We start from the raw sequence: 13,938 nt of genomic DNA, 5'->3' as shown, positions 1-13,938 counted from the left end.
CGTTACTGAACTAGGCCTGTGTTTGCTTATAAAAAGGCAATGCAGCATGAAAGTAAGACACCGGGTTAATGTGCACAGTATCCTTGAAAACAGCATTCAGTGTTCCTGCATTTCCAAAAGGGTTACAAATGTGTTTCATAATGACAAATCAGCCTAAGGGTTATTCATATAAAACAAGACATTTTAACTTGCAAAACCCATCTCTATGCAGCAGAAGCACAAATCCAAAAAAAACAAGACCTACAAACCGAGACTTGATCGATTTTGGCGATGCTCATTAAACAAAAAACGTAAAAAAAACGAATTATTCTGAACTTTACCCCAGTGACAGCTAGCCTTGAGCTGAGCTTCTCAAACCACTCGGTTTCAGTTAGAGACCATGTAAAGCACTTGCAATAGTAATTCAGAAATCCATTCTGTGAAAAATAAAAGGAAGGAGACATCTTTAAAGTGCCTCACCACATAGCTGCTGCTATTATTACTGCTTCATTCATCAGCCACTAATTCATTGGTGGCTTACCGTAATTCTCGGGGTGAGGCTCAGCCCACTATGCTAACCCAATTGGCTTCCCAATACTATATAGACCAAGCCTACCTTTAAGTAAGTGTTCTGTAAGTCTTTCTCTCCCCCGCCTCCTTTGCAGCTGGATCTTTATCTCCCGGCCTTGGCTGACCCCTGACCTCATTGGAGGTCACATCTTAAGAACATAAGAACATAAGAACATAAGAACATAAGAAAGTTTACAAACGAGAGGAGGCCATTCGGCCCATCTTGCTCGTTTGGTTGTTAGTAGCTTATTGATCCCAAAATCTCATCAAGCAGCTTCTTGAAGGATCCCAGGGTGTCAGCTTCAACAACATTACTGGGGAGTTGATTCCAGACCCTCACAATTCTCTGTGTAAAAAAGTGTCTCCTATTTTCTGTTCTGAATGCCCCTTTTTCTAAACTCCATTTGTGACCCCTGGTCCTTGTTTCTTTTTTCAGGCTGAAAAGTCCCTTGGGTCGACACTGTCAATACCTTTTAGAATTTTGAATGCTTGAATTAGGTCGCCACGTAGTCTTCTTTGTTCAAGACTGAACAGATTCAATTCTTTTAGCCTGTCTGCATATGACATGCCTTTTAAGCCCGGAATAATTCTGGTCGCTCTTCTTTGCACTCTTTCTAGAGCAGCAATATCTTTTTTATAGCGAGGTGACCAGAACTGCACACAATATTCGAGATGAGGTCTTACTAGTGCATTGTACAGTTTTAACATTACTTCCCTTGATTTAAATTCAACACTTTTCACAATGTATCCGAGCATCTTGTTAGCCTTTTTTATAGCTTCCCCACATTGCCTAGATGAAGACATTTCTGAGTCAACAAAAACTCCTAGGTCTTTTTCATAGATTCCTTCTCCAATTTCAATATCTCCCATATGATATTTATAATGTACATTTTTATTTCCTGCGTGCAGTACCTTACACTTTTCTCTATTAAATGTCATTTGCCATGTGTCTGCCCAGTTCTGAATCTTGTCTAGATCATTTTGAATGACCTTTGCTGCTGCAACAGTGTTTGCCACTCCTCCTACTTTTGTGTCGTCTGCAAATTTAACAAGTTTGCTTACTATACCAGAATCTAAATCATTAATGTAGATTAGGAATAGCAGAGGACCTAATACTGATCCCTGTGGTACACCGCTGGTTACCACACTCCATTCTGAGGTTTTTCCTCTAATCAGTACTTTCTGTTTTCTACATGTTAACCACTCCCTAATCCATGTACATGTGTTTCCTTGAATCCCTACTGCGTTCAGTTTGAGAATTAATCTTTTGTGCGGGACTTTGTCAAAAGCTTTCTGGAAATCTAAATAAACCATGTCATATGCTTTGCAATTATCCATTATCGATGTTGCATCCTCAAAAAAATCAAGCAAGTTAGTTAGACACGATCTCCCTTTCCTAAAACCATGTTGACTGTCTCCCAGTACCCTGTTACCATATAGGTAATTTTCCATTTTGGATCTTATTATAGTTTCCATAAGTTTGCATATAATAGAAGTCAGGCTTACTGGTCTGTAGTTACCTGGTTCAGTTTTGTTTCCCTTTTTGTGGATCGGTATTATGTTTGCAATTTTCCAGTCTGTCGGTACCACCCCTGTGTCAAGAGACTGCTGCATGATCTTGGTTAGCGGTTTGTAAATTACTTCTTTCATTTCTTTGAGTACTACTGGGAGGATCTCATCCGGCCCAGGGGATTTGTTTATTTTAAGAGCTCCTAGTCCCTTTAACACTTCTGCCTCAGTTATGCTAAAGTTATTTAAAACTGGATAGGAACTGGATGACATGTGGGGCATGTTGTCAGTATCTTCCTTTGTAAAAACTTGTGAAAAGTAATCATTTAACATATTTGCTATTTTTTTTTCTTCCTCTACGATTTTGCCATTTGTATCTCTTAAACATTTAATCTCCTCTTTGAATGTTCTCTTGCTGTTGTAATATTGGAAAAACATTTTGGAATTGGTTTTAGCTCCCTTAGCAATGTTCATTTCTATTTCTCTCTTGGCCTTTCTAACTTCCTTTTTGACTTGCGTTTGCAGTTCTGTGTACTCTTTCTGCGTACTTTCTTTTTGGTCCTTTTTTAATGCTCTGTAAAGTGCCTTTTTTCGCTGAATATTTTTTTTTAATTGATCTATTAAACCATTTTGGCAATTTAGTTTTACATTTAGATTTGTCTACTTTAGGGATATAATTGTTTTGCGCCTCTAGTACTACATTTTTGAAGAACAACCATCCTTCTTCTGTGGGTGTTTTCTCTATTTTACTCCAATCTACTTCTGTTAGTCTCTGTTTCATACCTTCATAGTTTGCTTTTCTAAAATTGTAAACCTTAGCTTTAGTCATTACTTTTGGGGATTTAAAAAACACTTCAAATGAGACCATGTTGTGGTCTGAGTTTGCCAGTGGTTCTCTGACCTCTGTTTTAGTTATTCTGTCTTCGTTATTTGAAAAGACTAAATCAAGGCATGCCTCCCCTCTAGTGGGTGCCTTCACAAATTGTGTTAGGAAGCAGTCATTTGTCATTTCCACCATTTCTATTTCATCCTTCGCGCTACCCACCGGGTTTTCCCATTTTATTTGGGGGAAGTTGAAATCCCCCATTAGTATGGCTTCTCCTTTGCTACACACATTTCTAATGTCATTGTATAACAGATTATTTTGCTCACCGTCTGAATCTGGCGGTCTATAGCATGCTCCTATTATTATGCCTTTTGAATTTTTGTCTGTTATTCTGACCCATATTGATTCGGTTTTATTTTCTTTGTCCAGGTTTAACACCTGGGCTTCAAGACTGTTTCTTATGTATAGCGCTACCCCTCCTCCTCTTCTGTCCTGCCTGTCTTTCCTATACAGTGTATACCCACAAATATTATATTCGTCCCCATCACTCTCAGACAACCACGTTTCTGTAACACCTATCACATCATAGTTACCTGTTAGTGCAGTAGCTTCAAGTTCTAGAATTTTGTTTCTGATACTTCTAGCATTTAGATAAATACATTTAATGGTTGTCTTACCTGAGTTGTTGTTCTTGTTTTGATGCGGTCTCCCTTCTGTTTTTTTGTTGATTTCTCCCCCCTTCCTTTCTAGTTTAAATGCTTCCGAACCTGCTCGAGGATCTTTTCTCCGAGTAGACTAGTTCCCTTGTTATTTAAATGCAGTCCATCCCGTCTATACAGATAGTCCTCGTTGTAGAATGTGGTCCAATGATCAAGATAGGTGAAGCCTTCCCGTGTGCACCACGTCTTCAGCCATTCGTTTTGATTAATTATTTCCAGCTGTCCATATGGTCCTTTGCAAGGTGCGGGTAGTATACCAGAAAATACCACAGTTTTGGTTTTCTCTTTTAATTTCCTTCCTAGCTCTCTGAATTTGTTTTGCAGGGATTTTGGTCTGTCTCTTCCAATGTTGTTTGTACCGATGTGGACGACTACTACCGGGTCGTCTCCTGTTCGTTCTAGGAGCCTGTCCACGTTCTCAGTGATGTGCTTGACCGAGGCTCCCGGAAGGCAGCACACTGTTGTAGTAAGGGGGTCCAAACTGCGAACTGAACTTGCTGTGTTTCTCAATATGGAGTCCCCAACAATCATGACCTCCCTTCTTTTTGCTGTCTGGTCACCACTGTCAATAGGGTCCTGGATGTTGTTCCTTTCATTCTCATGTTGTTGGTTCTGCTCATCAAAATTCTGAAGTGACTCAAATCTGTTGGTTGTTTTGATTTCTGGTGGTGGTGTTTGACGAAGTTTCTTTTTTTCCCTGCTTCTGCCTACCTGAACCCAGCTGTTCTGACCTTCTATCTCCCTGGTGGCTTTCAGTCTGTTAGGGGTGATGCAGACTTCCATGAATTGTGGGTGTGCCAGTTCATCAAGATCCTGTTGCTGTCTCACTTCTTCCAGCTCCATTTCTAGCATACTTACTAGTTTATGCAAATCCTGGATCGCGCGGCACTTTATGCACACTTGGTTTAGCTCCGCTGGGTTTTCTCGGATTTCCCACATCAAGCAACCACATCAAGCAGGAGGTTAACTCTTGATTGAGGGCAGCTCCTTCTGGACCCAAAGGCAAGATCCTGGGCCAATCAGTCTAATCATCCCACACTGCATTTCATACTGCATCTGTCAATGCTGTGCCTCAATCTCTGAACTGAAAATTACATTTCTACAAATATGTTTGCTTTAAACAGCCATTAATATACTGGCCTTTATTTGTGATATTAGGTATGACACTAAAACCCCTCAATGAAGTACTTTGCTTGGAGATATCCGTGCTAGGAAAATCACGGCAAATGAAACGGGTGTCAGTCGTACCTGACGCTTTCCTATTGTTGACTTTGGATCCCAGTATCTCTGCCCCACTCAATCACAGTGTGTCATCAGCTCAGCTGGTCAGAAAAGACTGTCAAAGTGGCAAAGCCTGTTGTAAAATGCACATGTTTCATGGAGAATAACCCCAGTCAAATACAAAGGTGAGTGATTTATTAAGATGTTTTGGTAGAATAATAGATGTTGAAAAGGAGCAAGCCTGCTTCCAGTATATAGACCCTGGAGGCTGCTGCTCTTCCAGAGAGTTTCCTTCGTGTTCTTGCAGCTGGCCTCACTCGGCAGCAGTAGGAAGATTTGCTCTGGCAGGACGGGGTTCTGAGCTCCTTGTTGTGCTCTAATGTTTACCTTGCCTGTTTTCCAAATCAATTAATGCACTCTGTGATTTAAACTAGGCCTGGCTTTTGTCTTCCTTGTGTTCAACGCCCAGGCAGTAGTACATTTGTTTAAATTAGATTTATTTGTAACGCAAAAGCAAAATCTCTCACAGTCAACATACGAGATGACAGCCTTATACAATAAGAAACCCTGCGCATGACGGATGAGCAGCCTGAACATGTGACGGCTGAAGCTACAACTTGTGAGCTGTTTTTTTATTTGTTTATTGCAGGTGTTCCGCCTACAGCGAACTACGTAGTGCTTTGCCAACAATTAAAATGTGTTTTACCTCATGCTGTATTTTCATAGATCAGAAAATTGCAAAATCTGCTGTTCTCCGGTTGAAAAACTGCACTCACATCAGTTGTCTTAGGCTTTTATTTCCCTGACAGCTTGTGTTCAACAGAACCAACCAGGTGTCTCCTCTTCCACAGAAAAAGCGCGCCTCTTTGTGAGTTCTGTGTTGAAGCGGTCTCCTAGGACTGAGGTTACAATATCCTTCCATTTATAATTCTTCATCAATAACCATGAATTGGATTTTCTATTTCCCAAAAGGAGAGCATACAGGAGGAATAATGTGCTTAAAGTTTGCTGTGCTTGTTTAAAAATCAGCTCCCCATTCCCCGTGTTCCTGCTAGGAAAGTAAAAACAAGCCCAGCACCAGCAGAGTGGTAGAGTTCAGAACGAGGATCCATCAAACTTGTAGTATGGGCCACTGCTGAACTGAGCTGGCATTGTTATTGGGATGCACACGTAGGTTGGGTCAGGATAGGATGTCTGATGCTAGTCAAGGAGGCGTCAGTACAAGCTACAGAAATACTTAGGGACTAGGCCTCTACTCTGCAGTGTTCTGTTTAGAGCATTAATCGTGTTCTTGAGCGTTGAGCTCCCATGTCTTCTTCAGGTGATCACAGAGCATTGGGAAAACCTCAAGGCTAATTAAGCACAATCTTAAGCACACGCCAGCTGCTGTTTCACTTTTATTACGCAATCTGCAAATTTACAGGTAGCTAACACAAGCAAACTAGGAATACAAATAACCTTGTATGTTATTTAATTGTTAGCAATCGTATGAGAGGTTAGGATATACTCATTTAAAACTCTAATTTGATATTCGCTAGTCTTTTTCTATGCTGTCTCCTGTCCCACACAGAGAGGAAAATTATAAAAAAAATGTTGTCACTGCATCATGATAAACAAGCAAAGCAATTTCCACTTCGCTCCACAGGCCAGCCTCTGAGTATTCATTTGGCAGGAAGTTGAGTCCGGTCAGTTGACCTGTGGATTGAAGTTTCTTAACAAGCTACTTAGTGCTGGCACGCGAGTATGTAAAGAGACATACAACTACAGCCAGTCTTTGCATGAAGAAAAAAGACACAGGCACGTCTGCTGCTTCATGTTAGTTTATAGTTTATGGATTTTCTTAATGTTTCTTACCAGTAAACTAAACTGAGGCTTTTATATATTTAAAAGTGGCAGCCTCAGTTGTAATTCATAAAAAAAAAAAAAAAAAAAAACTTAACTGTTTTGTAACTGTAATGTAGTCAGGTTTTCTTTTTTTTAAACCTGTCATCCACATTTACAATATAAAAATCTGAAGGTTGTTAAAAATGCTTCACATTACTGAAACACTACTTTTCTTACAGGCGTCTGACACCTTTGACGTGGTAATGATTATATAATTCTTTATTGAATAACGCTCTGACAATCTGCAGCCTTGCTGCTTGAGCTCCTCTAATGACCAGGCTGCCTGGAAGCATCTGCATCAACACGAGACAGTCAGGTGCACACTGTTTAGAAAACAGAATGTCTGAAAGGAACAGGTCCTGTCACTGACTGCTGTACAACACTTCTGTATCACTGTGGCAAAGTGCCCGCCCCTGTGTGTATTTTATGTTATCTGTTGTGTTAATGTTGGTGTATAGTCATTGGTACACGGGATATAAACAGGTCTGTGTAACACGAGTGTTTAAAATGTATATTTGTATTTAGGCACGAGGATTGCACAACACTTCACGTGCAAGTAAAACATAGTAATATGTGAGCACGGGGAATGCACTTTATTAATTCGCATGCAGTTGTACCGTGACTCCAATTGAATGACTGATTAGCAATCGAGTCTCGGTACAGCTGCATAAAAGCAGCATGTTTTCACTCACTCGGGGTTGTGTGTTTGGTGAGTGGAGAACGGGATTGGAGACGGAGGTATTAATAAGAATAAGAATAAGAATAAGAATAAGAATAAGAATAATCATTAAATCAGCTCACTGTGTTTGTTTTTATAGTTCGTTTTGTTTGTCTCTTTTGTTTTGGCGAATGTGCCGTGTCCTGTTTTTGTATTGTTACAACCGTTTATTTTCTGTCTGTTCTGTTTATTTATTAAATGCTGAGCAAAAGCATTCGCTCAGCTCCACCAAACTTCACCTCTCTCTCTGTTTATTTTTCTGTTTCTGGTCGGACGTCACCCACTCCGGCCGTCTTTGTGACAATCACCCAAACACAAATGCAAGGGGGTGATAAAGGGCAGCCAGGAGCTGTGGAAACACAGAACGTCTCATCAAATCCGTAGCATCTACAAAACCATAACAACACAGTGGTACATGAAAGTGTTATTAGGGTCTGGATGTTGTATTCTTTCTTTCTTTCTTTTTGTATATACTCACACGTGCAGGGGAGACCGGGCGGCTTCTCTTGACAACAAAGAGAATAATATTTCAACTGAGCTGCACCCATGGTACAAAATCATATTACAGCCTCCACTGAATGGGAGGACAAGCATCAAATAATTTGGATTGATATATCTGGTGACAGAGCCTACGTGTCAGTGTAACATGATAGGCCCATATATATGTATGTACAGCTATGGCCAAAGGTTTGACATCACCCTGTAGAATTAACTAATATTGCTTCATAAAGTCGAATGAAACCTGCTGAATAATCTTACATTAACATATTGAATTATGAATCGCTTTGTAGATTTCCATATACTTAACGAAAAACTGACAAAAAAAGAAAAACTGTGACATTTTAAAATTTAAAATGAAATACTGTACTACTATTATGGCTTTAGGTAGACTTAAGTAGATATCATTTTGTAGTCGTTGGTTACATTATATTAAATAAAATACCTACATTAGTATGGGCTACTGTTGGGCCGGGTGTCATGGTAACTGACCCAAAACATCATGTGACCACCTGCCCCCACCAGCCATTACACAATCATATTTCTTGACTGTAAGGAAACGTGATCCAACACGAATTCAAGTCTGAGATGATTACCATGTGATTATCTTTCCAAATATGCACACACTTTTAGCTCTCCTACACCGTGAGCAGCCTTAGTGCTGACAAGCCGCTTGAACATGAAAGAGACCTGTCGAACCCCTGGAGTGTGACTCTACAATTGCAATATTCAGCAGCAAGCCCCGACACCTTACCCTGTAAGCTGGAGCAGAGACGAGAGGATACAAACTAGGCAATGTTAAGTAATTCACTAGCTTTCATTATATTTAATAATTGCTTTCAGTGTACTATTACTGTGTTTTCGCTGGTCTGGTGATGCTACATGTTTGGCTTTTTAAAGTGCATTCAAATGTATTTTTTTACTACTTCAAACATTTTAAATGTATTTTCAAGGACATATTTGATGTACTGACGGTTTTAAGGGATTTAAATAATTTTTACAATGTAAACTATTTCGTGTGACGTCAGACCTTTGGTCATTGCCCATCCACCCTAAGTTGGAGCCCAGCTACACCACTGGGGAGTTCAGAAAGGTTCTTTACAAATATCTAAAAATGACAGTTTTCCGAAGAACAGTGAGGAATCGAGTGGCACTGCAGCAAAAGAAGTGCTACATGGCTTGCTTTGCTCGCTTACCTGGCAGATATTTTGATTGCTTAAATATTGTTAAGACGCCACTCCAAGGACGAGACACACTAGCCCTTTCCAGTGCAGTCCAGCAGGAACGCGCCGGAACTCAGTTCCGGTACTTGTTTCTATAGGTAAAACCTTGACTTACGAATTAACTTCATAATCTTTACCAATGTGTTATGAAAATAAGCAATTGGCGCCAAAGCGGTCTAATTTCGATGCCTATTTTCAGTTAGGAAATCAGTTTCACTTTCATTGAATAGGCGCACTAGGAACAAGAAAATTAGTGTCCGATTCCTACTACCAGTTTTGATGGTACACCCCGAATCGCAGTCCCAGATAACCGGCAGTTATTTTAAATGTTTGCAGTCAAGAGTCACGCAAATATTCTGCAGAAACTACGAACGAGAACTACTTTAAGAAGGCTAATACTTTAAGAAGACCGCAAAAGTGCATCCTGACAGTCTGTGGCCATAAACTCTGAAACTGCTTCTTGTCCAAAGTAGACCCTGGGTTTAGATTGAACGACTGAGTTTACTTGTGAATTAAGATATATATATATATATATATATATATATATATATATATATATATATCTATATATCTATATATATATATATATAGTATATAATGTCACGATCTTAGAACCGCAGTTGTTTTGTTTTTTTGTTTTTATCTAAATGAGATGCAGTAGGTCCAGGAAAAAAAAAAAAAATGATGCAGTATTCAGAATGTAGTGTAAAATGTAATAGTCCAGAAGAACAGATAGTATTTAAAAATACATTAAAAAAAACAATTCTAATTGTACTGATATAGTTAAATTTGTGACGAATAAAAAATAACTGAGCATTTACTAGACGCTTTCAAAACAAGACACGTTTGTCTGGAAAACCGCCCATCTGGCAGCACTCTCTGAAGCCTGAAGGGGGAGCAGCCTAAAAGTCGCATGCATTCATTACCTATTACATGCTATCTCGAGTTCAAAGTACAAATAAAACGTGAATTCGTATCATTTGTTTTAGAAAAATAAACAATTTAACTGGCCTTCCAGCACTAAGTGTCCACCACACGGGTCATTCCTGTGAATGAATCGAAAGCTGTGTCAGAAAGCTGCCCATGTAGTACGATCGCGTAAGCTGGCACCTGGAATCATTCTATTTACGAGGTAACTTTCTAGATGAGAATGCCTTGCCAATGAGTGACTTGCAACCTGTTATCGGCAGCCAGCTGGACAGCCTTCAGGTTGAGTTTCGAGAGCATTTCCCTCGAAAAGTTCGGAAAGCAGAGGGGTGGATCAGAACCCACTTTATTGCCGAAGCGACTGCAACTGCTAATTTGTCACTTACATTGGAATAGGAATTAATGGACCTTTCTTGTGACTAGACCTGAAGCTCATGTTTTTTTCAAAAACCTATTGCTTATTTTTGGATTTCTGTGCGACAAGAATACCAAGAGCTGTCACCTGCAGCTCTGAAAGCACTCCTGCCTTGTCCGTGTTTATTCATGCAAGCTCACCCCTCCCATTAAGTTGTGATGTCGTTTTATTTTATTTTTACTGTTGGCTGTAAAAAACAAAAACAAAAACAAAAACAACGATTTGTATTATGAATTAAAAATAGCCAATGATTATATTTATTTTGTTGATATTGCCTTACAATGCATGTTTTACATATCAATACTAACTACTTTGCAGTAACACGGGGCTGTGGGGGGTCGCGTAGTTATTTTTGATGCAGAAAGGGGTTGCAGTGCGGTGAGGTTTGAGAACCGGGGGGCTGTACTATAACTAAGCAAGTTCAACCTCGTAATTCCGACTTGCTTCTGACACTGATTCTGAACATACTATACTATAATAAATCCGATTTAACAACTGAACTACGCCCGTGATCGGATTGACGTACAGTGTAACTACGAAGCCCTTTCTAGCACAGAAATATAAAAGTCACGTAGCTTTCACAGACTTTAGTTAGACAAACATGATGCATCTGTTCTTGATCTACCGCAGCAAAACACACAGCTAATGTGAAGGAGGTGCCATGAATAATAATAATAATAATAATAATAATAATAATAATAATAATAATAATAATAATAATAAAAACTTAAAGTTTATATCGCCATAGCTATATACACTGTGAGGCGAGGACAATTACATCCGAGACATTTATTACCACGAACCCCTTACCTAACTGAACCAACTAAACTTCTGTAATGATATTAGTCCCTTAATTATTGAATTGATAACCTTTAAAACTGACGCGGAGTTTTCAGGGGCTTCTCGCTATGGAGCCGCCCGGATTTAGATTTATTCCGAGGGCGGGTTATTGCTGCACTAAATCAGCAGACAAAGGGAGTAATAATGTTTCCTAATACACTGACATTTTTAAACATCAAAGGAGTGTATGTTTCAGAAGGAACGCGCATGTTGTCATCGTATCTACCAGTAGCATGTACACACACGGAGAACTGGTATGGAACAGAGGGCGCACAACGCGTTCATTTTAAAGTGTCTCTTCTCCAGCCTGTAAAACATCGAGTATGTGTTCATTAATGGTAAAAGAAAACGTTTCATATTTTGCAATTTAAAAAGACCATTGTAGGTCATTTAACTCACAGAGCTGTAAATATTACAGCTGTGGAAGACAATGAACTGAGGATACAGGTTGCTACGATACAGGTGTTGCTTTTCATTCTATCAGGAGGCTGTCATAAACAAAACTTTAGCGAATACCCTCCACCATCAACAAGACACATTATATAGCTGGCGGGGTGCACAATTCTGATAGAAACACAATGTAAGCAACGCCTCTGTTGTTGCTGTTTACCACAATACATTTGCAACTACACTTCCCACATGGTTGTACAGTACTATGCATTTAACAGAGTGTGCCATAGTTTGCCACGTTTGTTTGTTTTTTATAATATGCTTTAGCATGCCTCTCTGCACTTTACAGTGCATACCCGAGCTTCACCATGCTTTCAATGTATTTTAATTCACTTTGCTATGCTGTCACTAAGGTAAACGTTTATAAAGGTTACCCAAAGCGCTTTTTAAAAGTATTCTGGTATGCTGCTGTGATAGAAAATACACCACAAGGTGTGGAGACTCACCTAATTCCAGTACCACAGGAAATTCTTCAAATAAACACAGCAGTCCCCGACAAGAGAACGGCTCCCGGCGCTTGAGATGCAATCGCAGAACTTCACAAACTCAGCTGACTCGCTCGCTGTGGACAGGCAGCGCGCTAGTAATGTTCGGGTAGGGTTGTCATCGGGTGGCCCATAATCAAAACAGACAAGTTTGTGCAGGGAAGACTACACTATACTGAACTGTGCGCTGCATATCCTTAGATTGATATAAACGCCTACAGGTTAAGTGATAGCCAGCTCCAGTTTGTGCTCCCTAGAATACACAGCAGCCTGCGCTACTACATAGTAAACTTACCTTCAGTTGTTTTCAAGCTCAGCTTGTTGGTTTAGTTCTTGGTCCGTTTAGTTCCAAATCTGCAAACTGTTCTTTCTTTCTTTCTTTCTTTCTTTCTTTCTTTCTTTCTTTCTTTCTTTCTTTCTTTTGCACTGGTATGTATTACAACTAGACTTAATCTTTCAGATCCTGCTTTGGAAGAAAAAAAATACGAACTCCGATCAACATCCCCGCCCGCCTATACAGTCAGCACGCCAGTCCTGCTGCTGAACGCACCCGATCTCGGCGCTCCGAGGTGTCACAATGAGAAGCAGGTTGTTGTATCTGTGTCACAGTATCCTGATGGGATGCATCATTTAAATTACATACAAGACAGGGCTGCAACAGCAACCCAACCCCGAGTGTGAAGAAGAAGTGACGTTTATTATTGTATACCTTAGAGAGGCAGAGCTTGCCCTGACACTACAGAAACTGATATTTCCTTGTGCATTTATTATAACGGTACTGGTGTCAGTATGTTGTTATTATTATTATTATTATTATTATTATTATTATTATTATTATTATTATTATTATTATTATTATTATTATTATTATAACTGTAAATTCATTGTCAACACAGTCAGAGACGAATCAACACAGTCCGTCGTTTCGCGCTGCCGGTCCTTTCCATACGCCCATGCGTTGATTTTGTTTCGTCGTCTTTGTTGCTGTGCTCGGAGATTCAGATATTCCCCAGCGATCTGCGTGTATCTACAGCTACTTCCCTCCCTGTTGCTTTCTCTGTTTTCCATCTGCTTGCAACCCTCTTGAGCTTTCTGTGTAGCCCAGTTACTAAACTCAACACCGCCTGAAACGCGCTGACGACAGCCGCCCCTATGTGTCAATCACCCCAGTTCGCAACACCAGTCATTCATAACTCTTCGCACAGACACGCCCACAGCTGTACGAGGACTGCCCATTCACTCTTAAAGCCATTAGCCTACACTGAAAAGGAGTTTTTCATATTGTACACTAGTCTACACTGGTATTGTACTGTAGCTATAAAAACAAATGCATTTGACAAATGGGCAGCTTTACACATTTCCCAAACCTGGTTCAGTTAATTTCTTCTTTTGGTTTATGCAAGCAACACATTGGCTTGATAGAACAAGAGACTGGGCTGCAGTGAACTACAAGGAAGAGCAATTCATAGGGGAGGTCTTGTGATACCAGAAACCACAAGAACAAAGCTTCAGAAATATGTATTGCTCAATTTTTATGCACAATTGTAATGAATATTTGATGCTGACTACCTTAGTCACTTCTAAAACAAAAGTTGGCATTTAATCAGCGGCGGCTTCTGTGTTTTTCAGTCTTGAGGATAGCAAGGGCTCCTTGAAATGATTTACTGCCACAGT

At 39.8% G+C, this 13,938-nt stretch overlaps 1 protein-coding gene across 3 annotated transcripts in view; it reads right to left on the bottom strand.

Moving 5' to 3' along the window:
* rhobtb4 (Rho related BTB domain containing 4) overlaps window positions 1–13,119 on the bottom strand; it is a 61,834-nt gene extending 48,715 nt beyond the window's left edge. Inside the window, exons 1-2 of one of the 3 annotated variants that reach the window (XM_041238917.1) lie at window positions 12,560–13,119; window positions 12,226–12,341 (exon numbers count right to left, since the gene is read on the bottom strand). The gene's annotated coding sequence lies outside the window, so the exon portion shown is untranslated. Of the gene's footprint in view, window positions 1–595; window positions 699–12,225; window positions 12,342–12,559 lie in introns of all 3 variants that reach the window. The other 2 variants (XM_041238906.1, XM_041238897.1) reach the window with 2 other exon arrangements.
* Window positions 13,120–13,938: the final 819 nt, after the last annotated feature.

The sequence above is a fragment of the Polyodon spathula genome, chromosome 2 (assembly GCF_017654505.1).
Source record: "Polyodon spathula isolate WHYD16114869_AA chromosome 2, ASM1765450v1, whole genome shotgun sequence".
Taxonomy (NCBI): domain Eukaryota; kingdom Metazoa; phylum Chordata; class Actinopteri; order Acipenseriformes; family Polyodontidae; genus Polyodon; species Polyodon spathula.
This window is presented reverse-complemented; position numbering and strand designations above follow the sequence as displayed.